Source organism: Anomaloglossus baeobatrachus, chromosome 8, assembly GCF_048569485.1.
Source record: "Anomaloglossus baeobatrachus isolate aAnoBae1 chromosome 8, aAnoBae1.hap1, whole genome shotgun sequence".
Lineage (NCBI taxonomy): Eukaryota > Metazoa > Chordata > Amphibia > Anura > Aromobatidae > Anomaloglossus > Anomaloglossus baeobatrachus.
The window spans coordinates 56,439,565-56,462,109 of record NC_134360.1 but is presented as its reverse complement, the minus strand read 5'-3'; the positions used below and the strand labels follow the sequence as shown (position 1 = coordinate 56,462,109).

The 22,545-nt window shown below is 51.5% G+C and overlaps 1 protein-coding gene across 1 annotated transcript in view; it reads left to right on the top strand.

Annotated features, from left to right (window-relative positions):
* Positions 1-8,123: 8,123 nt before the first annotated feature.
* The window catches only part of GRM2 (glutamate metabotropic receptor 2), a 40,183-nt gene continuing 25,761 nt past the window's right edge, over positions 8,124-22,545 (top strand). Inside the window, exon 1 of the mRNA XM_075321638.1 lies at positions 8,124-10,111. The gene's annotated coding sequence lies outside the window, so the exon portion shown is untranslated. The remainder of the gene's footprint in view (positions 10,112-22,545) is intronic.

Below are 22,545 nucleotides of genomic sequence, written 5' to 3'. Positions count from 1 at the left end.
CCCAGATGCTGTCCCAGAAACTGTTGGCGGTGCAAGCTTCAAAGAAATGGCTCCCGGAGTTGGCGCATGAGCAGAATGAGCTATAGGCTCAATGACAAGCCGAGATCTCATCTGTACAGGCGCCACCTATGAGCGCCATTTTCCTTAAGTTCACTGCTTGGAGATCAATGGGCTGGAGACTGCACATGTGCAGATGAGATCTTGAGCCGAGAGCTCAATCTGTGCATGCGCAGACTCCAGGCGCCATTACTTGAAGCTTGCACTGCCGACTTTCTCAGGGTTGCCCTTGCCACACCGCCCGCAGCACTGCAGCCCACAGCTCCAGCTTAGCAGCCCCAGCACAGAAGCCCGCAGCCCACAGCTCCAGCACAGCAGCCCGCAGCCCCAGCACAGCAGCCCCAACACAGCAGCCCCAGTATAGCAGCCTGCAGCACCAGCACAGCAGCCCGCATCCGCAGTACAACAGCCCGCAGCCCCAGCACAGCAGCCCCAGCACAGCAACCCACAGCCTAAGCACAGCAGCTTGCAGCCCCAGCACAGCAGCCCGCAGCCCAAGCACAGCAGCTTGCAGCCCCAGCACAGCAGCCCACAGCACTGCAGCCCGCAGCATTGTCACTGCCTCCTGCTACCTCTCTCTACCACCTCCTGGTAAGCTACATTCGGATTATAAGACGCACCCCTCATTTTCATCCCAAATTTTTGGGAGGAAAAGTGCGTCTTATAATCTGAAAAATATGGTACTTAGCTCCCTGGATGGGAAGGCATTAATTGTTAATGGTTTCATTTAAAAGTACAACTCGACCCGCAAAAAACAAGCCCTCATATGGCAAGATTCACGGAAAATAAAAAAGTTACGGCTCTCGGAAGAAGGGGAGAAAAAAAATGAAAAACAGAAAATCGTCTGGTCATGAACCTTGTAATTACTATCTATATGTCCTTAAATTTTCTAACGCATGATTTCAAGATTTGTTAGCTGGGGGTGGAGGAAGAAACTTTACATAGAAGCTAAAAGATATTGACCAAATCTGAGCTCTAGATGAGAGCAAGATGTAAAATATTGCAGTTTGTGTGAACATTAGACAAAAGAGTCCATATACTAACGGAAAAGTACCCTGAAGAGATGTTTTCTATACCCATCACATTTCCAGTCATCAGATACTATACATACAGGATATAAAAAAGTGAGTACACCCCTCAAATTTTTGTAAATATTTTATATCTTTTCATGGGACAACACTGAAGATCTGGCACTTTCATACAATGTACAGTGTCAGTGTGCAGCTTGTATAACAGGGTAACTCTGGTGCCCTGTAAATAACTCAACACATAGCCATTAATGTCTAAACCACTTCAACAAAAGTGAGTACACCCCTAAATGAAAAAGGCCAAATTGTGCCCAGTAAGCCATTTACCCTCCCTGGTGTCATGTGACTCATTAGCGTTACAAGGTCTCAGGTATGAATGGGGAGCAGATGTGTTACATTTGGTGTTATCTCGCACACACTCTCTCATACTGGTCACTTGAAATTCAACATGGCTCCTCATAGCAAAGAATTGTCTGAAAGATCTGAAAAAAAAAAGTATTGTTGGTCTACAAAAAGATAGCTGAGGCTATAAGAAGATTGTCACCACCCTGATACTGAGCTGCAGCATGGTAGCCAAGACCATACAGTGGTTTAACAAGACAGGTTCCACTCAGAACCATGGTTGACCAGAGAAGTTGAGTGCACGTGCTCAGCATCATATCCAGAGGTCGTCTTTTCAAAATAGATATATGAGTGCTGCCAACATTGCTGCAGAGGTTACAGGGGTGGGGGGTCCGCCTGTCAGTGCTCAGACCATACACCCCATACTGCATCACATTGGTCTGTAGGGTTGTTGTCCCAGAAGGAAGCTTCTTCTAAAGATGATGCACAAGAAAGTCCGCAAACAGTTTGCTGAAGACAAGCAGACTAAGGACATTGATTACTAGAACCGTCCTGAGGTCTGATCAGATCAAGATTTTGGTTCAGATGGCATTAAGCATGTGTGGGGGCAACCAGGGGAGGAGGACAAAGATAAGTGTGTCCTGCCTACAGTTAGGCATGGTGGTGGGAGTGTCATTGGTTGACGCTGCATGAGTGCTGCTGGCTGTGAGGAGCTACAATTCATGGAGGGAACCATCAATGCCAACATGTACTGTGACATACTGAAGCAGAGCACGATCCCCTCCCTTCAGAATCTGGGCCGCAGGGCAGTATTCTAACATGATAACAACCCCAAACACCTCCAAGACGACTACTGCCTTAAAATGTTGGACTGGCCAAGCGTCTCCAGACCAAAACCCTGTTGAGCATCTGTGGGGCCTCCTCAAATGGAAGGTGGAGGAGCGCGAAGTCTCTAACAGCAGCTCCTATGAAATTCTAGTGAACTCCATACCCAAGAGAGTTAAGGCAGTGCTTAAAATGATTATGACCACACAAAATATTGTCACTTTGAGCACAATTTGGCCATTGTCGCTTAGGGGAGTAGTCACATTTGTTGCCAGCGGATTAGACATTAATGGCTGTGTGCTGAGTTATTTAGAGGGCACCAAATTTACACTGTTATACAAGCTGCAAACTGACTACTGTTACTGTACATTGTATTAAAGTGCCAGATCTTCAGCGTTGTCCCATAAAAATATGTAATAAAATATTTACAGAACTATGAGGCGTGTTCTCACTTTTGTAATATACTATCTACATCTTAGTATACAAACTACAGTCATATCTACACCTTAGTATACTCACTATAGTCATATCTACATATTAGTAATGTCTACACCTTAGTATACACACTACAGTCAAGTCTACACCTTAGTATAAATACTACAGTCATATCTCCACCTTAGTATAAATACTACAGTCATATCTCCACCTTAGTATAAATACTACAGCCATATCTCCACCTTAGTATAAATACTACAGTCATATCTCCACCTTAGTATAAATACTACAGCCATATCTCCACCTTAGTATAAATACTACAGTCATATCTCCACCTTAGTATAAATACTACAGCCATATCTACACCTTAGTATTCACACTACAGTCATATCTCCACCTTAGTATACACACTACAGTCATATCTACACCTTAGTATAAATACTACAGCCATATCTCCAGCTTAGTATACACACTACAGTCATATCTACACCTTAGTATAAATACTACAGTCATATCTACACCTTAGTATAAATACTACAGCCATATCTACACCTTAGTATAGAAATTACAGTCAAATCTACAGCTTCGTACACAAAGTAGAGTCTACACCTTAGTATATAAAGTACAGTTATATGTACACCTTAGTCCTTACTATACAGTACTATCTACAGTCATATCTACATGTTAGTATACACTACAGCCATGTCTACACCTTAGTATACCTCCTACAGTCATCTCTCCACCTAAGTATAAACACTACAGTAATATCTACACTTTAGTATGGAAATTACAATCAAATATACACCTTAGTATATAAAGTACAACTTATGTACTCCTTACTAAACTTCCTACAGTCATATTTACACTTTAGTATAGACAATAGTAATTTGTACACCTTAGTATACAAAGTACAATCGTATCTACACCTTAGCATACTCTCTGCATTCATGTCAACACTTTAGTATACACACTACAATCATATCTACATCTTAGAATACATACTACAGTTAAATCTACAGCTTAGTATACAAATTACAATTATGGCTACGCCTTAGTCTACTTCCTACAGTCACATATACACTTTAGTATAGAAATTACAGTCATATCTATACCTTAGTATACAAAGTACTGTCATTTCCACACCTTAGTATACTCCCTACATTTTACTACACACACACACTACAGTACAGTCATGTCTACACCTTAGTATACACACTACAGTCATATCTACACCTTAGCATACACACTACAGTCATATCTACACCTTAGTATACACACTACAGTCACATCTACACCTTAGTATACACACTACAGTCATATCTACACCTTAGTATACACACTACAGTCATATCTACACCTTAGTATACACACTACAGTCATATCTACACCTTAGTATACACATTACAGTCATATCCACCCCTTATTATATACATTACAGTCATATCTACCCCTTATATAAATTACAGTCATATCCACCCCTTATTATATACATTACAGTCATATCCACCCCTTATTATATACATTACAGTCATATCCACCCCTTATTATATACATTACAGTCATATCCACCCCTTGCTATATCTATATATATAATTGCCTTATTCTGTCTGTCTGTCTGTCTGTCTGTCTATCTGTCTGTCTATCTGTCTGTCTGTCATGCTCCAAAATTGTGTCCTTACGGTGACACAAAGCTGATTGGCCGCTGGGCTCGCCATGGCCCCGCCCCCCCCACACGGATTGGCCGCTCGCCCAGGCTGCGCCCCCACACGGATTGGCCAGCCGCTCGCCCAGGCTCCGCCCCCCCCCCACAGATTGGCCTCTCGCCCCGGCACCCTGCAGGCATTGGCAATTCGGCCACGCCACGCCCCGCCCCCCTCACGCAATGCACGCTAGCTCTGGCCCCGCCCCCTCCCTCCCCCCGCGCATTCCCCGAACTGACACGGCTGTCACGGAGGTGAGTACTGTACTCCCCCCCCCCCCGGCCCCCGCTTGCACGGGAGTGGTGTGGATACATTGGTAACCATGCTCGCATGGTTACAAGCGCATCAAGGTCCTGCGCACATAACAGCACACACACAAACATACACACACATCAGATCACACTCACTCTCACACACACCTCACACACACCTCACACACACCTCACATCGCATCCACACACTCACAGCATCCGGCGATATCGCTTGCTTCTCGGCCTCGATATGACCTTCCAGGACCTGACGGAGGATCACATGGCCTGAAGCATGTGGTATCTCCGGATGTTGTGACTGTGAGCGCGTATGTGCGATATCGTCAGTGTCTGTGTGTGTGAGTGTATGCGATCGGGTGTGTGTGAGTGGATGCGATCGGGTGTTTGTGAGTGGATGCGATCGGGTGTGTGTGAGTGGATGCGATCGGGTGTGTGTGAGTGGATGCGATCGGGTGTGTGTGAGTGGATGCGATCGGGTGTGTGTGAGTGGATGCGATCGGGTGTGTGTGAGTGGATGCGATCGGGTGTGTGAGTGTCGGCAGAGGAGCACGGCGTGCTGGAGGAGGCTGGGAGCAGAGAGGCTGATCATGGGGAAGGCTGGGAGGGGGAGGCTGATGCTGGGGGAGACTGGGAGGGGAAGGCTGATGCTGAAGGAGGCTGGGAGGGGGAGGCTGGGAGGAAGGAGGCTGGGAGGAGAGAGGCTGATCCTGTGGAAGGCTGGGAAGGGGAGGCTGATGCTGAGGGAGGCTGGAAGGAGAGAGGCTGATGCTGGGGGAGGCTGAAAGGAGAGAGGCTGAGGCTGGGAGGAGAGAGGCTGATGCTGGGGAAGGCTGATGCTGAGGGAGGCTGGGAGGGGAAAGCTGATGCTGGGGAAGGCTGGGATGACGGAGGCTGGGAGGAGAGAGGCTGATCCTGGGGAAGGCTGGGAGAGGGAGGCTGATGCTGGGGGAGGCTGGAAGGAGAGAGGCTGATGCTGGGGGAGGCTGGAAGAAGAGAGGCTGATGCTGGGGGAGGCTGATGCTGGGGGAGGCTGGGAGGAGAGAGGCTGATGCTGGGGAAGGCTGGGAGGAGAGAGGCTGATGCTGGGGACAGAGAGGAGAGGCTGATGCTGGGAGGAGAGAGGCTGATGCTGGGATGAGAGAGGCTGATGCTGGGAGGAGAGAGGCTGATGCTGGGGGAGGCTGGGAGGGGGAGGCTAATGCTGGGGGAGGCTGGGACGAGGGAGGCTGATGCTGGTGGAGGCTGATGCTTGGGGAGGCTGATGCTGGGGGAGGCTGGAAGGAGAGAGGCTGATGCTGGTGGAGGCTGATGCTTGGGGAGGCTGATGCTGGGGGAGACTGGGAGGGGAATGCTGATGCTGAGGGAGGCTGGGAGGGGGAGGCTGGGAGGAAGGAGGCTGGGAGGAGAGAGGCTGATCCTGGGGAAGGCTGGGAACGGGAGGCTGATGCTGAGGGAGGCTGGAAGGAGAGAGGCTGATGCTGGGGGAGGCTGGAAGGAGAGAGGCTGATGCTGGTGGAGGCTGATGCTTGGGGAGGCTGATGCTGGGGGAGACTGGGAGCGGAAGGCTGATGCTGAGGGAGGCTGGGAGGGGGAGGCTGGGAGGAAGGAGGCTGGGAGGAGAGAGGCTGATCCTGGGGAAGGCTGGGAAGGGGAGGCTGATGCTGAGGGAGGCTGGAAGGAGAGAGGCTGATGCTGGGGGAGGCTGGAAGGAGAGAGGCTGAGGCTGGGAGGAGAGAGGCTGATGCTGGGGAAGGCTGATGCTGAGGGAGGCTGGGAGGGGAAAGCTGATGCTGGGGAAGGCTGGGAGGACGGAGGCTGGGAGGAGAGAGGCTGATCCTGGGGAAGGCTGGGAGAGGGAGGCTGATGCTGGAGGAGGCTGGAAGGAGAGAGGCTGATGCTGGCGGAGGCTGATGCTGGGGGAGGCTGGAAGGAGAGAGGCTGATGCTGGTGGAGGCTGATGCTTGGGGAGGCTGGGAGAGGGAGGCTGATGCTGAGGGAGGCTGGGAGGAGGGAGGCTGAGAGAGGTAGGCTGAGAGAAGAGAGGCTGATGCTGGGGGAGGCTGATGCTGGGGGAGGCTGGGAGAGGGAGGCTGATGCTGGGGGAGGGTGGGAGGAGGGAGGCTGGGAGGAGAGAGGCTGATGCTGGGGAAGGCTGGGAGGAGAGAGGCTGATGCTGGGGACAGAGAGGAGAGGCTGATGCTGGGAGGAGAGAGGCTGATGCTAGGATGAGAGAGGCTGATGCTGGGAGGAGAGAGGCTGATGCTGGGAGGAGAGAGGCTGATGCTGGGGGCAGAGAAGCTGATGCTGGGGGCAGAGAAGCTGATGCTGGGGGCAGAGAGGCTGATGCTGGTGCAGCATGGGGGATGGAGCACGATGGGGGGGTGCGCAGCATCGGGGATGGAGCATGATGGGGGGGTGCGCAGCATCGGGGATGGAGCATGATGGGGGGGTGCGCAGCATCGGGGATGGAGCACGATGGGGAGTGCGGAGTATGGCGGATGGAGCACGTTTGGGAGTGCGCAGCATGGCGGATGGAGCACGTTTGGGAGTGCGCAGCATGGCGGATGGAGCACGTTTGGGAGTGCGCAGCATGGGAGATGGAGCACGATGGGGGGTGCGCAGCATAGGGGATGGAGCACGTTTGGGAGTGCGCACCTCCCCCCAACACACACACACACACACACACGCGCGCCCGCACTGCACAACACACCACACACCACACACACACACACTGGGAACCACAAACAACTGCCCTACACAGACACCCACACACACAGACAACGCTGCACACACACAACACCCAACACACAAACACCGCGGCACACACAAATATACGCACATACCGCACAACACACACATTGCACAAAACATACCTCCCCCCAAAACACACCACACACACACAAACCGCGCAACACACACACACAACGCTACAGACACACAGCGCTCCACAAACAACGCAACACACGCAACACACATACAACACCGCTCTCACCCCCCGTCACACCCAGACAACACCCAGAACATGTACAGCGCCCTACACAAACACTTGGTAACTACACACAACAACATCTATATATATATATATATATATATATATATATATATATAAAACAAAAATCATACATGAACTACACAATACGTAAATTCTAGAATACCCGATGCGTAGAATCGGGCCACCTTCTAGTACACTATAATTGTATTCTTTCCTCGCTTCTCCTCCTCATCTGGTTGTTACACTCCTGTCTGTTGAGTTTTTATTTCCCAGCAGTCTGTTATATGATGGTTGTTGCCGATCACTGGGTGCCGTTATATGTGACACTATATGTGCAGTGATTACTACAGAAGCTCAGGACCACTCCTCCCCCGACTTTCCAATAACAAAGTCCCCCTTCTCCACATGATGATTTGCTGTGAAAACCTCGCTGCTTGCTGCCCCCTTCCCACAGGACCAGATTCCTTAATGAGAGAGGAGCCCCCCTCTCTGAATTATCATTCTCTTCCAGAACTAGAAGCCGAAGAAGAAGAGAGTTCAGTACGAACATCGGCTGAAGAGAGTTCAGAGGAAAGCGGGAGATCAGAATAAGGAACAGAGGGAGCCAAGACATCAGCACTAACAATAGAGGGAGCCAAGACATCTGCACCAGGGACAGAGGGAGCCACTGAGATCAGCACCAGGGACAGAGGGAGCCACTGAGATCAGCACCAGGGACAGAGGGAGCCAAGACATCTGCACCAGGGACAGAAGGAGCCAACATCAGCACCAGGGACAGAGGGAGCCACTGAGATCAGCACCAGGGACAGAGGGAGCCACTGAGATCAGCACCAGGGACAGAGGGAGCCACTGAGATCAGCACCAGGGACAGAGGGAGCCACTGAGATCAGCACCAGGGACAGAGGGAGCCAAGACATCTGCACCAGGGACAGAGGGAGCCAAGACATCAGCATTAGGGACAGAGGGAGCCAGGAGATCAGCACTAGGGACAGAGGGAGCCAGGAGATCAGCATCAGTGACAGAGGGAGCCAGAAGATCAGCATCAGTGACAGAGGGAGCCAGGAGATCAGCACTAGAGACAGAAGGAGCCAGGAGATCAGCACTAGGGACAGAAGGAGCCAGGAGATCAGCACCAGGGACAGAAGGAGCCAGGAGATCAGCACCAGGGACAGAGAGAGCCAAGAGATCAGCACCAGGGACAGAGGGAGCCAGGACATCAGCACCAGGGATAGGAGCCAGGACAGCACTGGCTACAGAGGGAGCCAAGAGATCAGCACAAGGGACAGAGGGAGCCAGGAGATCAGCACCAGGGATAGTCGCCAGGACATCAGCACCTGGGACAGAGAGAGCCAGGACATCAGCACCAGGGACAGAAGAAGCCAGGACATCAGCACCAGGGACAGAAGAAGCCAGGACATCAGCACCAGGGACAGAGGGATCCAGGACATCAGCACCAGGGACAGAGGGATCCAGGGCATCAGCACCAGGGATAGGAGCCAGGACATCAGCTCTTTGACAGAGGGAACCAGGAGATCAGCATCAGGTACAGAGTGAGCCAGGCGATCAGACCAGGGATAGGAGCAAGGACATCAGCTGCTTGCACAGAGAGAGTTAGTAGATCAGCTCCAGCAACAAAGGGAGTCGGGAGATCAGCACTTTGGATAGAGGGAACTTGCTGATCAGCACCAAAGAAGGAGCCAGGAGATCAGCTCTTTGGACAGAGAGAGGCAGGAAATCAGGGACAGAGAGAGCCAGGACATCAGCACCAGGGACAGGGGTAGCCAGGAGATCAGCACCAGGGACAGGGGTAGCCAGGAGATCAGCACCAGGGACAGGGGTAGCCAGGAGATCAGCACCAGGGACAGAGGAAGCCAGGAGATCATCACCAGGGACAAAGGGAGCCAGGAGATCAGCACCAGGGACAGGGGTTAGCAGGAGATCAGCACCAGGGACAGAGGGAGCCAGGAGATCAGCACCAGGGACAGAGGGAGCCAGGACATCAGCACCAGGGACAGAGGAAGCCAGGAGATCAGCACCAGGGACAGAGGGAGCCAGGAGATCAGCACCAGGGACAGAGGGAGCTAGGAGATCAGCACCAGGGACAGAGGAAGCCAGGAGATCGGCACCGGGACAGAGAGAGCCAGGACATCATCACCAGGGACAGGGGTATCCAGGAGATCAGCACCAGGGACAGAGGGAGTTAGTAGACCAACTCCAACCACAAAGTGAGTTGGGCGATCAGCACTTTGAATTGAGGGATCAGAGATTTGTGCAGAGGGAACCAGGAGATCAGGACTTTGGACGGGGAGATCAGGGTGACCAGTACTGTGGACGGAGGCTGATGGTCGATCAGCTCTTTGGACAGAGGGAGACGAGAGATCAGCACCAGGGACAGAGGAAGCCTGGAGATCAGAATTTTGGACAGAGGAAGCCGGAGTTCTGCACTTTGGACAGCTAAATCAGGTAAACTGAGGCATGGGAATGAATCTCGGAGATGTAGATCCCAATTGCAGAGACCTGTTGAAATCTCTTACATACATATTAAATATTGCAGAGAGATCATGGTCAGATCCCAGAGGATCACAGGTTTTGGGCTTAAGAATGGCAGTGGGATCCATAAGATGCAGAACAACATGACAATTGCGCGAAGTAATGGTCAGAGAGCTCAGAGGACAGGACCGGGTGTCAGGCACAGTATGGAGATGGGCTATGTGTGCCGTGCCATATACAGCTGCCATAGACAGGGCTCGTAAGGTGAGGGCAGATTAATAGGTCATATAAGTGTAATGTATGCGTTGTGACATGCAGGCTGTCATATTACAGACAAGCAGCAGTTCAGACGTGCAGATAATATATGGCATGCACCCCCAAATGTACTATACACAGTGTATATAGTCCAAATCTGCTAAACATAGGGCGTACATCCCTCAATCCTCTAATAACACAGTGTATGTACCCCACAATCTACTGATCACTGAATGCTTAGACCTTTACAATATACTTTGCACACAGTGTATGTACCCCACAATTTCATGATCACTGAGTGCACCCACCTTTAGAATATACTTTGTACACAGTGTATGTACCCCACAATCTACTGATCAGTGAGTGCACCCACCTTTACAATATACTTTGCACACAGTGTATGTACCCCACAATTTCCTGATCCGTGAGTGCACCCACCTTTACAATATACTTTGCACACAGTGTATGTACCCCACAATCTACTGATCAGCGAGTGCACCCACCTTTACAATATACTTTGCACACAGTGTATGTACCCCACAATTTCCTGAGCACACAGTGCAGACACTGCTGGCTGCCATCTGTTTCCCTGATAGAGGAGCATTAGTGTGGGCACAGGATCCAGCTCTCTGTGGGATACAGCACATCTGGTTGTGTTGCTCTATTTTTTCCTCCTCATGTGGAAGTTGCTTCTCTGTGCACACAGCTCTTTGTGCTTCCGACAGTTTTTGCTTTGTAATGTATAATATAGGATGTGTGGGGGGCTGCTCCATCCGTTTGTCACTAATTGCAGCCTCCACCTATCAGGAGTTCCAGATTATTGGAGACTTTTCTTGTATAGGTTATGGTGAGGGGAGAGGGGGGAGATGGAGGTGATGTCCAGAAAATCTAGATATGAACATTTGCTTCCAGTAAAAGCCTCTACACTGCATTGCAATCTAGCTCTTATGGCATGCTGGCACTTGTAGTGCCCCCAGAAGTTCAGATTTCTGTCTCCACTTTCCCAGCCTCATTGGGCTACAGCTAGATGTATATTGGTGCTCACAGGTGTCTTATGTTGTTAGAGGCACTGGAATCTTTTCCCACCCCTGCGCCTTGTCTAGATTACAGAAGAAGCCCCCTCCCTGCATGCTGCTCCCAGGATCTGGTTTCCATGGCTACTCTGTGATTTCAGCCCCCCTACCCCAGACAATGATCCGAGCGCTGAGCTTGTGTATCTATGATTTATGTTGTTAGAGTTGCACAGGATCCGGCAGATGAGCCCAGAATCTGCTCATCTACAGCCAGTGCCCTCCAGTGCTGACCCTTCCAAGGATCCCCACCCCCATCAGAGCATGGACATCCTCATCATTGTGATACTTTGATGCAGATTATGAAACCTGTCAATCACTCCTTATTTTGAAGCCCGATGGGCACGAGACCCGGAACCAGCTCATGAGTTTCCAAAAACGTAAATCGGGTGAAAAGATTCCATATTCTCAGAATTGGGGGGGCTCTAAACTGTCTGAAAACAGGGAAGGAATCCTCCACGGCAAGGGCATACCCTTAAGAAAGGACTGAGGATGACCAAATAGATTAGATCTACCACCCTGAGGGTCTGCTCTCCAGGGGCTGGGGGTCTACGGCTGCAATGAGGCTGAACAAAGCTCATATTTTGTAAACAAACATGATAATAATGTACATAGAGAGGAACGATGATCCGTCCATTTTACTGCACTGGTGAGGAAATGGTTAAATAATAATAATAATAATAATTTATTCATTTATATAGCGCTATTAATTCCATAGCGCTTTACATACATTGGGAACACTGTCCCCATTGGGGCTCACAATCTAAATTCCCTATCAAATCCGATCAGAAGTGGAAGACAGCAGAATATAGATATATAAAGTATATATAGTTGCAATCAAGATTTGTCACCCCCTGCAAGTGCAAATTTGGTTTATTAGAAAAATGTACAAACGTTTTGCTGTTTAGAATTAATAAACGACACAAGAACAAAGGAAATAGCTGAAAAATAGCTGAATAACAAGTGGTTTCTCCAAACTCATCACAAGCGGTCACTTTTACTGACTACTCCGATCTCAGAACTATTGAACCCCTTAATAAAAACATATCAGGTTTTTAGTAGAGCCACGCTGGCTGTTATAACATGCTGCAAATGTGATGCAGACGGCAGCTTCTGGCAGCATTACTGAACAAACTTACAGCTCCCTGTACAAAGAGATATGTAATAAGATTCTGTCTGCAGCCACCACTAGGGGGAGCTCCCTGTATACAGAGATACATAAGATTCTGTCTGCAGCCACCACTAGGGGGAGCTCCCTGTATACAGAGATACATGATAAGATTCTGTCTGCAGCCACCACTAGGGGGAGCTCCCTGTATACAAAGATACATAAGATTCTGTCTGCAGCCACCACCAGGGGGAGCTCCCTGTATACAGAGATACATAAGATTCTGTCTGCAGCCAATATTAGGTGGAGCTCCCTGTATACAGAGATACATGATAAGATCCTGTCTGCAGCCTCCACTGTGGGGAGCTCCCTGTATACAGAAATATATGATAGGATTCTGTCTGCAGCCACCACTAGGTGGAGCTCCCTGTATACAGAAATATATGATAGGATTCTGTCTGCAGCCTCCACTGTGGGGAGCTCCCTGTATACAGAAATATATGATAGGATTCTGTCTGCAGCCACCACTAGAGGGAGCTCCCTGTATACAGAGATACATGATAAGATTCTGTCTGCAGCCACCACTAGGGGGAGCTTCCTGTATACAAAGATACATGAGAATATTCTGTCTGCAGCCACCACTAGAGGGAGCTCCCTTCTATACGCAGATACATGATAAGATTCTGTCTGCAGCCACCACTAGGAGGAGCTCCCTGTATATGCAGATACATGATAAGATTCTGTCTGCAGCCACCACTAGGGGGAGCTCTCTTTTTACAGAGATTCATGATAAGATGCTGTCTGCAGCCACTACTAGGGGGCACTCCCTGTATACAGAGATACATGATATAATTCTGTCTGCAGCCATCACTAGGGGAGCTACCTGTACACAGAGATACATGATAAGATTCTGTCTGCAGCCATCACTAGGGGAGCTCTCTATATACAGAGATACATGATAAAGTTCTGTCTGCAGCCACCACTAGGGGGAGCTCCTTGTAAATCGAGTGTCAGGTTTCCAGGTTTTCCAGTTCTCTTTTGAATGAGCTTGCCCTCAGTTAACATGGAGTTTAAGGTTCTGTTGCCCTACTTCCTGTCCAGCTGCTTAAAAGGCCGCCTCTCAGCCCAGTCCAGTGCCTGAGTATACTGCTTGCTGTGTGCTCCTGCTTTGTTGCTGCTAATCCTGATTGCTTTTGGATCCTCCTAAAAGACTACCGACCGACCGACTCTGGACCTTACCCGGTTTCTCAAGCTGTGCCCGGATTCCGTCTGCCATCTTCGGTCAGCACTCTGCCCGGTTCTCTCTGGTTCGTAACCACTCTGGACAATCATCCCGTACGGACACTCCTGGACTTTTACCGCTTGCCCATTGTGTCCCGGCTGCTGCGCATTTAGGCCTTCCGGGGTGATTGCCGGACAGTCCCTGTATAGGGGTTCGCTCTGGTGGTCTCCCTGGGGGAGTCCGGTGCGTGGCCCCGGGAATTCCCTCCGCTCCGTTTCGGGAAGGTATTTGTGTATTTGTACTGCTGTGTTTGTTCCATTGTTATCTACCGTGGTTACAGATTATAAGACATCTTGTATCAAAAACTCGTCTCTGCTGATCATTGCCCTACGCTATCGAAATCCTCAGAACATATAAAGTATTACATTATATGTTCTGAGGATTTCGATAGCGTAGGGCAATGATCAGCAGAGACGAGTTTTTGATACAAGATGTCTTATAATGTGTAACCACGGTAGATAACAACGGAACAAACACAGCAGTACAAATACACAAATACCTTCCCGAAACGGAGCGGAGGGAATTCCCGGGGCCACGCACCGGACTCCCCCAGGGAGACCACCAGAGCGAACCCCTATACAGGGACTGTCCGGCAATCACCCCGGAAGGCCTAAATGCGCAGCAGCCGGGACACAATGGGCAAGCTGTAAAAGTCCAGGAGTGTCCGTACGGGATGATTGTCCAGAGTGGTTACGAACCAGAGAGAACCGGGCAGAGTGCTGACCGAAGATGGCAGACGGAATCCGGGCACAGCTTGAGAAACCGGGTAAGGTCCAGAGTCGGTCGGTCGGTAGTCTTTTAGGAGGATCCAAAAGCAATCAGGATTAGCAGCAGCAAAGCAGGAGCACACAGCAAGCAGTATACTCAGGCACTGGACTGGGCTGAGAGGCGGCCTTTTAAGCAGCTGGACAGGAAGTAGGGCAACAGAACCTTAAACTCCATGTTAACTGAGGGCAAGCTCATTCAAAAGAGAACTGGAAAACCTGGAAACCTGACATCGAGATACAAAATAAGATTCTGTCTGCAGCCACCACTAGGGGGAGCTCCCTGTATACAGATATACATGATAACATTCTGTCTGCAGCCACCACTAGGGGGAGCTCTCTGTATACATAGATACATGATAAGATTCTGTCCGCAGTCACCACTAGGGGGAGCTCCTTGTAAATCGAGATACAGAATGAGATTCTGTTTCAAGTCAACACTAGGGGGAGCTCCCAGCAGACACAGATATATGATGATATGTTGGCAGTCATCAATAGGGTGGGCTTCCTTTATCATGTATAAGGAGATACATGATAAGATTTTCTCTGCAGCCTCCACTAGGGTAAGCTGTCACGCTGGTGAGTGTAGACTCCCTGCACCATGGGATCGGCCTCACGCTGGAGGGGTGTGACTAAGTGACTACCTCATCTTCACTAGAGCCTCTTTTGGTCAGGTTAGGTTTGCGCTGAAAGATAGCTGGCAAATACCACATGAGGGGAACCCTCGGCACTGTAGCAGCTGACCCCAGGGTATAGAGCTGGACTCAAGTGCTGGCCGGACGTCTGGAACAGACTGCACTGCTGGTACAAGCAGGATGGCTTGTACAGGGCATGACAGCAGCTGCAGACTGGACAATTGGTACAGACCGGACCACTGTAACAGACTGGATGGCAGGTACAGGTACAATGGACTCTACTGGAACACAGGTACAGGTTAGCAGACTGAGCATATGGTCACAGCATATGGGCACAGGATACAGGACCTGACAACTAGTTAACATGCACCTAACTGTATGTTCACAGTTAGGTGCAGTTGAGCAGCCGGGAAGGTGAGTGCGTCTGCGTCCTTGCCTGCAGGAGGGTGCCAGGATTCTTGAAGACACTGCTCAGGATGACAGACTTGAGGAGTGACACGTGGAAGGAATTGGGGATACAGTGCCTACAAGTAGTATTCAACCCCCTGCAGATTTAGCAGGTTTGATAAGATGCAAATAAGTTAGAGTCTGCAAACTTCAAACAAGAGCAGTATTTATTAACAGATGCATAAATCTTACAAACCAACAAGTTATGTTGCTCAGTTAAATTTTAATAAATTTTCAACATAAAAGTGTGGGTCAATTATTATTCAACCCCTAGGTTTAATATTTTGTGGAATAACCCTTGTTTGCAATTACAGCTAATAATCGTCTTTTATAAGACCTGATCAGGCCGGCACAGGTCTCTGGAGTTATCTTGGCCCACTCCTCCATGCAGATCTTCTCCAAGTTATCTAGGTTCTTTGGGTGTCTCATGTGGACTTTAATCTTGAGCTCCTTCCACAAGTTTTCAATTGGGTTAAGGTCAGGAGACTGACTAGGCCACTGCAACACCTTGATTTTTTCCCTCTTGAACCAGGCCTTGGTTTTCTTGGCTGTGTGCTTTGGATCGTTGTCTTGTTGGAAGATGAAATGACGACCCATCTTAAGATCCTTGATGGAGGAGCGGAGGTTCTTGGCCAAAATCTCCAGGTAGGCCATGCTATCCATCTTCCCATGGATGCGGACCAGATGACCAGGCCCCTTGGCTGAGAAACAGCCCCACAGCATGATGCTGCCACCACCATGTTTGACTGTAGGGATGGTATTCTTGGGGTCGTATGCAGTGCCATCCAGTCTCCAAACGTCACGTGTGTGGTTGGCACCAAAGATCTCGATCTTGGTCTCATCAGACCAGAGAACCTTGAACCAGTCTGTCTCAGAGTCCTCCAAGTGATCATGAGCAAACTGTAGACGAGCCTTGACATGACGCTTTGAAAGTAAAGGTACCTTACGGGCTCGTCTGGAACGGAGACCATTGCGGTGGAGTACGTTACTTATGGTATTGACTGAAACCAATGTCCCCACTGCCATGAGATCTTCCCGGAGCTCCTTCCTTGTTGTCCTTGGGTTAGCCTTGACTCTTCGGACAAGCCTGGCCTCGGCACGGGTGGAAACTTTCAAAGGCTGTCCAGACCGTGGAAGGCTAACAGTAGTTCCATAAGCCTTCCACTTCCGGATGATGCTCCCAACAGTGGAGACAGGTAGGCCCAACTCCTTGGAAAGGGTTTTGTACCCCTTGCCAGCCTTGTGACCCTCCACGATCTTGTCTCTGATGGCCTTGGAATGCTCCTTTGTCTTTCCCATGTTGACCAAGTATGAGTGCTGTTCACAAGTTTGGGGAGGGTCTTAATTAGTCAGAAAAGGCTGGAAAAAGAGATAATTAATCCAAACATGTGAAGCTCATTGTTCTTTGTGCCTGAAATACTTCTTAATACTTTAGGGGAACCAAACAGAATTCTGGTGGTTTGAGGGGTTGAATAATAAATGACCCTCTGAATAAACTTTTCACAATTTAAAAAAAAAAAAAAAAAAAATAACATTCTTTTTTGCTGCAGTGCATTTCACACTTCCAGGCTGATCTACAGTCCAAATGTCAAAATGCCAAGTTAATTCCGAATGTGTAAACCTGCTAAATCTGCAGGGGGTTGAATACTACTTGTAGGCACTGTATATAAAGAGGCCAGAAACTTAAGCTTGTAGGGTACAGCATTAATCTGCTGGAGGACCTCAAAATGTCCACTAAAGCGGTGAGCCATAGTGAAGAAGGGTATCTTGAGCTGGACAAATTTAGTAGAGAGCTACAACTTATCTCCAGGCCGGAACCCAGGAAGATCCAGGTGTCTTTTATCCACATGCTTTTTCATTCATTCTGACGACCTCTCCAGAGTGGTCGTAGTATCTGACCAGATATTGGAAAAACTCTTGGTGAGAGCACCGGCCGTAGGAATGCCAGCGGTGTTAGCCACAGAGAAGGGAATATTAGGCTGGAGACAATATATGATATAGAATGGAGAATTTGCTGAGGCCTCACTCATAGGATTGTTGTAGGAGAACACAGCCCAAGGTAAAAGGTTAACCCAATCGCTGTGGTGTGCATTGACGAAGTGCGTGAGGAAACTTGTCAAAATCTGATTCATCTGCTCAACTTGACTATTGGATTGAGTATGATAGGCTGAAGAGAAGTGCAAGGATACATTCAGCTGCCTGCAGGTGGGCCTCCAGAATCTAGATGTGAACTGGATGCCTCTATTAGAAACGTGTGGAAGGGTGAACCATGAAGGTGAAAGATGTGCTGAATGAAGTGCTCGGCATGCACGGAAGCAGAAGGAAAACTGGACAAAGGAGTTAAGTGATCCATTTTAGAGAATTGGTCTACTATTACCCATATGAGGGAACACCTAGAGGACACCGGAAGGTCTGTGATAAAGTCCATAGCGATGTGCTGCCTGTAAACTAAAGGCACAGGAGGAGATAGCAACCGAACTGCTGGAAGTTGTCTTAGAGTCTTATTTCGGGCGCTAGTTGGAGAAGCAGAAACACAGTCCACCATTCTTTCCAAAGTGATGGTCACCGGTAATGCCATGAGATGAGAAGAGCAGTCATCTTCTGCCCAATATGGCCAGCCAACTTAGATGAATGACACAACTGTAAAACTAACTTCCTTTCAGCTTTTGAAACAAAAGTTTTTCTGGGAGGAACCTGAGATAAGTTTATCTGAGCCACAGTAAGTGTCGCGGGCGGGGAGGAGGGTGTCAGCACACCGCGCTCACCCCTTCTGCTCGGGTCCGGCAGCTGCTCAGTGGTGGCTCGAGCCGTGGGCCGGATCCCAGGGTTCCTCGAGCGACACTCCTCGCCCGTGAGTGAAAGGGGGGTGTTTGTTGGGTGTGGGGATTGTTATAGTTCGTGACGCCACCCACGGTTGTGGTGATTGCACCACCGCTGCTCAGTGTGGGGGTCCCGGGGATGGTGATGCGGAGCAGCCAGGTGTTGTGTTGCCCCTCCGTGGGTAGGGGTTGGTGATCCCGGGGCCCAGTGAAGAGATGTGAAGTGTAGGGCCTGGAGGGCGCAGGGACGCGGGGGCAGCGCTGTGCCTTGCGGCACTGTGGTACTCACTCAGCCTGAGACTTGGACACAGTTTGTACGGTAAACCAAACGGCTGGTAGGACGGTCCCACAGACGGCTGCACCTGCACTCCCGGTAGGTGACGGTGATGTCTCTCTTCCTTGCACCTGTGTTGACTGATGGTAGCGATGGATTCCCTCCGGTTACCCGCTCCCCGACTGCAATCTGGGCCGGAGGAGCTCTACACTTTGCCCGCGGGCGCTGGCCCTGGGGAAACTGGTGCCCTGGCGGTGGCGGTGTCTCCCCTGTAATGGTCGGGCTGTTGCCGTCAATCGGGACTTGGTTGCTGGGGGATCTACGTCCCCTTCACTGACGGATTCGGCAAATTTGGCGACTCCTAGCCTTGCCGGGGTCCGAGAGGCCCCTGCCCTGGTGCTGACTGTCCTTCGGAACACTGCTCCAGACCACCGGGCACACAGCCAACGGGGTCCTTCCAGGAACTTCCAAACGGTCCCCCTCCGAACAGTCACCGCCGTCGCTGACCTTGCTGTTCTAGCCCTACACACAGCTGGGCTCTCAGGCTTTGCACACTCTCTGCTCTGTCACCACTTCTTGCTTTCCTCCTTTACTCCTTTTCTTTCCTCCACTTTCACTTCTTGGTTGTTTACTCTAGCCCTCAGCTAGACTTCACTCTTGCCCTCCCCGGGCTAATCTGCCTGACACTTCCTGCCTCCAGAGCTGTGAGCTCCTTGGTGGGCGGAGCCAACCGCCTGGCCCACCCCCTGGTGTGCATCAACAGACTCCTGGAGAAAGGCAACAAGGATTTTTGGTTAGCAGATGTGCCTACCTGGAGTGTGGGGTGTGGTGGTGTTGTGACCTGTGTCCCCTGGCTTGCCCAGGGCGACACATTCCCCCTTAGCAAGATGCAGACCGTCCGCGGGCTGCCGTCCTACACCGGTTTTATTTTTCTGTAAAAAGGGGATAACAGGGTTAAACAAAACATGCATAACATTTTTAATAAACTCTTCCCAAGACGGGAGGCACATTTACTTTTAACGTTTCAACGGTATACGGTCACGGTTTCCGCTCTCTCCCACCCAAGTAACCTGGCCCTGATGCTGCCCCTAAAACCCAGGCAGCACCCCTTGACCCACAGTCCAGCACACGGTACCCGAGCGGGATCTGTCCTTCCCCTCCAGAGGGTAGCCACCGGTTCCTTTGGCGGCTGGGCCCTGGCCTGCTCTGCTCAGGGCCCTCCCTCCAACCTGCCTCTCCGGAGGCGGCATTGCGGAAACGGTAACGGTACCCAACATATTTACAAGCCACTAACGTTTGTGGTTGCCCTGCAGAGTTCACGGGCTTGTCCATAGATAGTTCCCATTCATAAACTTTTAACGGTCCCCACGGGGACAACGGTGCCGGCTCCAGCCGGTTGCAAATCAACAAACAAATCAGGTTACTTCTTCGGTGTGATCATTTTCATTATTGGCAAAACTTTCAAACTTTCAAACTTTTTCAAACTGACAACAAACTTCTGGTGGTCCCCACGGGGACGGTGCTGCGGGCATCCATTGCCCTACTCCGGTCCTCCTGCTGCTTCATCCGAGGGAGGGGGTGCAGAGCTCACCTTGCTCTCCGGGCTGCCCCTAAGCTTCACATCCAGGGCAAACCACCCCCTCTCTCCGCAGTGCCGAGTATACCGCACCATATCTCCCGGTATTAGATTGCGGCCAGGATGCTCCTCGGGCAGATGGGCATTCACGTCCCGCCGGGCCACAAACACCTCGGCCTCCAGGCCCGGTTCGTATATGAATCCATAGCCCCGGCGGACATCAAAGCGCCGCACCTGCCCCTCGTAGAACGGGCCCCGGACACGGAAGGTCGCTTGCCGCAGGTTTTCCTTTTCCCGAATGGCTCGGGCCACCAGCTCGGCTTTCCTTCGCTCCCTCTCCGCGATCTCCAGGCCCAGCTTTGTCGGCTCCCTGTCCCAGTATGGCGCTGCTGCCAGCTCCGGCGCACGGGTTGAGCCCCGCGGGACATCCAGCACGTTACCCACTGTCAGGAAGGTGGGTAGCGTATCCCGCTGTGTCATGGCCTTGGGCGCTGCCTTGCAGCAGCAACCCGGCGCCACCTCAGCCGAGGTGTGGGGGATGGGCACAGGGGCTTTCCGCAACTGGACCTTCTGCTCGGAGCGGGTCATCGGCTCCGGCTCGGGAAACTGCTCGGGGACTGTCTCTGGCACAATCTTCGGGGCCTTCCAAGGCAATGCCTCCGGTTTGCTACGGGCTCCGGCTACAGGTCGGTCCGCTGGGGCGGACGGGCTGGGTGTCGCTACCGGTTGCGGTGGTAGCGGGCCTAGTGGCGGGGTCACAGCCTCCGAGACGGGTGGCGAGGGAGGCAACGGGGGGAGAGGGCTTGGACCGGGTCCCTCAGCCGCAGCGACCGGTCCCTCCGGGACATAGGGGCGTGGGTCACTCACCCTCCCTTCCTCCGCTTCCTCCTCGCGTCTCCGCACGGTGGCTATAACGTCCGCCATGTCGGTCTCCCACTCCTCCAAGAGGAGCTGCATCTTGACCTGCAGCCTTAGGTGGAGCTGCGCGGTCCGGATTTCCACCCACGCTGCGGTTCTCGGTGCGGGGGCCACGGTGTTTCGGGACGGCATCCACATGGTGTCTTTGCTGTTTGCTTCCAGGAACGGTTTTCTGGCAAGGTCCTGGCGTCCCTGCTTTTATAGCGGCGACTACATGCCGCCAGCCGCCATCGCGTCCCCCTTAGCTCTTTCCGGCCCCTCCTCTCTCGGGGCGGGGTTTTGGCCTTCGCGCCTCTACTGCTCGAGAAGACGCTCGAGCGGGAACTTTTCGCGCCAAAGATGGTGGCTTCTGAAATTTTTCTGCCGGATACCTCCGGCGGTAACAAGGCGCACCTCTACCAGACGGCAGAGCGGTAAGATCCTGTTCGTGACGCCAAGTTGTCGCGGGCGGGGAGGAGGGTGTCAGCACACCGCGCTCACCCCTTCTGCTCGGGTCCGGCAGCTGCTCAGTGGTGGCTCGAGCCGTGGGCCGGATCCCGGGGTTCCTCGAGCGACACTCCTCGCCCGTGAGTGAAAGGGGGGTGTTTGTTGGGTGTGGGGATTGTTATAGTTCGTGACGCCACCCACGGTTGTGGTGATTGCACCACCGCTGCTCAGTGTGGGGGTCCCGGGGATGGTGATGCGGAGCAGCCAGGTGTTGTGTTGCCCCTCCGTGGGTAGGGGTTGTTGATCCCGGGGCCCAGTGAAGAGATGTGAAGTGTAGGGCCTGGAGGGCGCAGGGACGCGGGGGCAGCGCTGTGCCTTGCGGCACTGTGGTACTCACTCAGCCTGAGACTTGGACACAGTTTGTACGGTAAACCAAACGGCTGGTAGGACGGTCCCACAGACGGCTGCACCTGCACTCCCGGTAGGTGACGGTGATGTCTCTCTTCCTTGCACCTGTGTTGACTGATGGTAGCGGTGGATTCCCTCCGGTTACCCGCTCCCCGACTGCAATCTGGGCCGGAGGAGCTCTACACTTTGCCCGCGGGCGCTGGCCCTGGGGAAACTGGTGCCCTGGCGGTGGCGGTGTCTCCCCTGTAATGGTCGGGCTGTTGCCGTCAATCGGGACTTGGTTGCTGGGGGATCTACGTCCCCTTCACTGACGGATTCGGCAAATTTGGCGACTCCTAGCCTTGCCGGGGTCCGAGAGGCCCCTGCCCTGGTGCTGACTGTCCTTCGGAACACTGCTCCAGACCACCGGGCACACAGCCAACGGG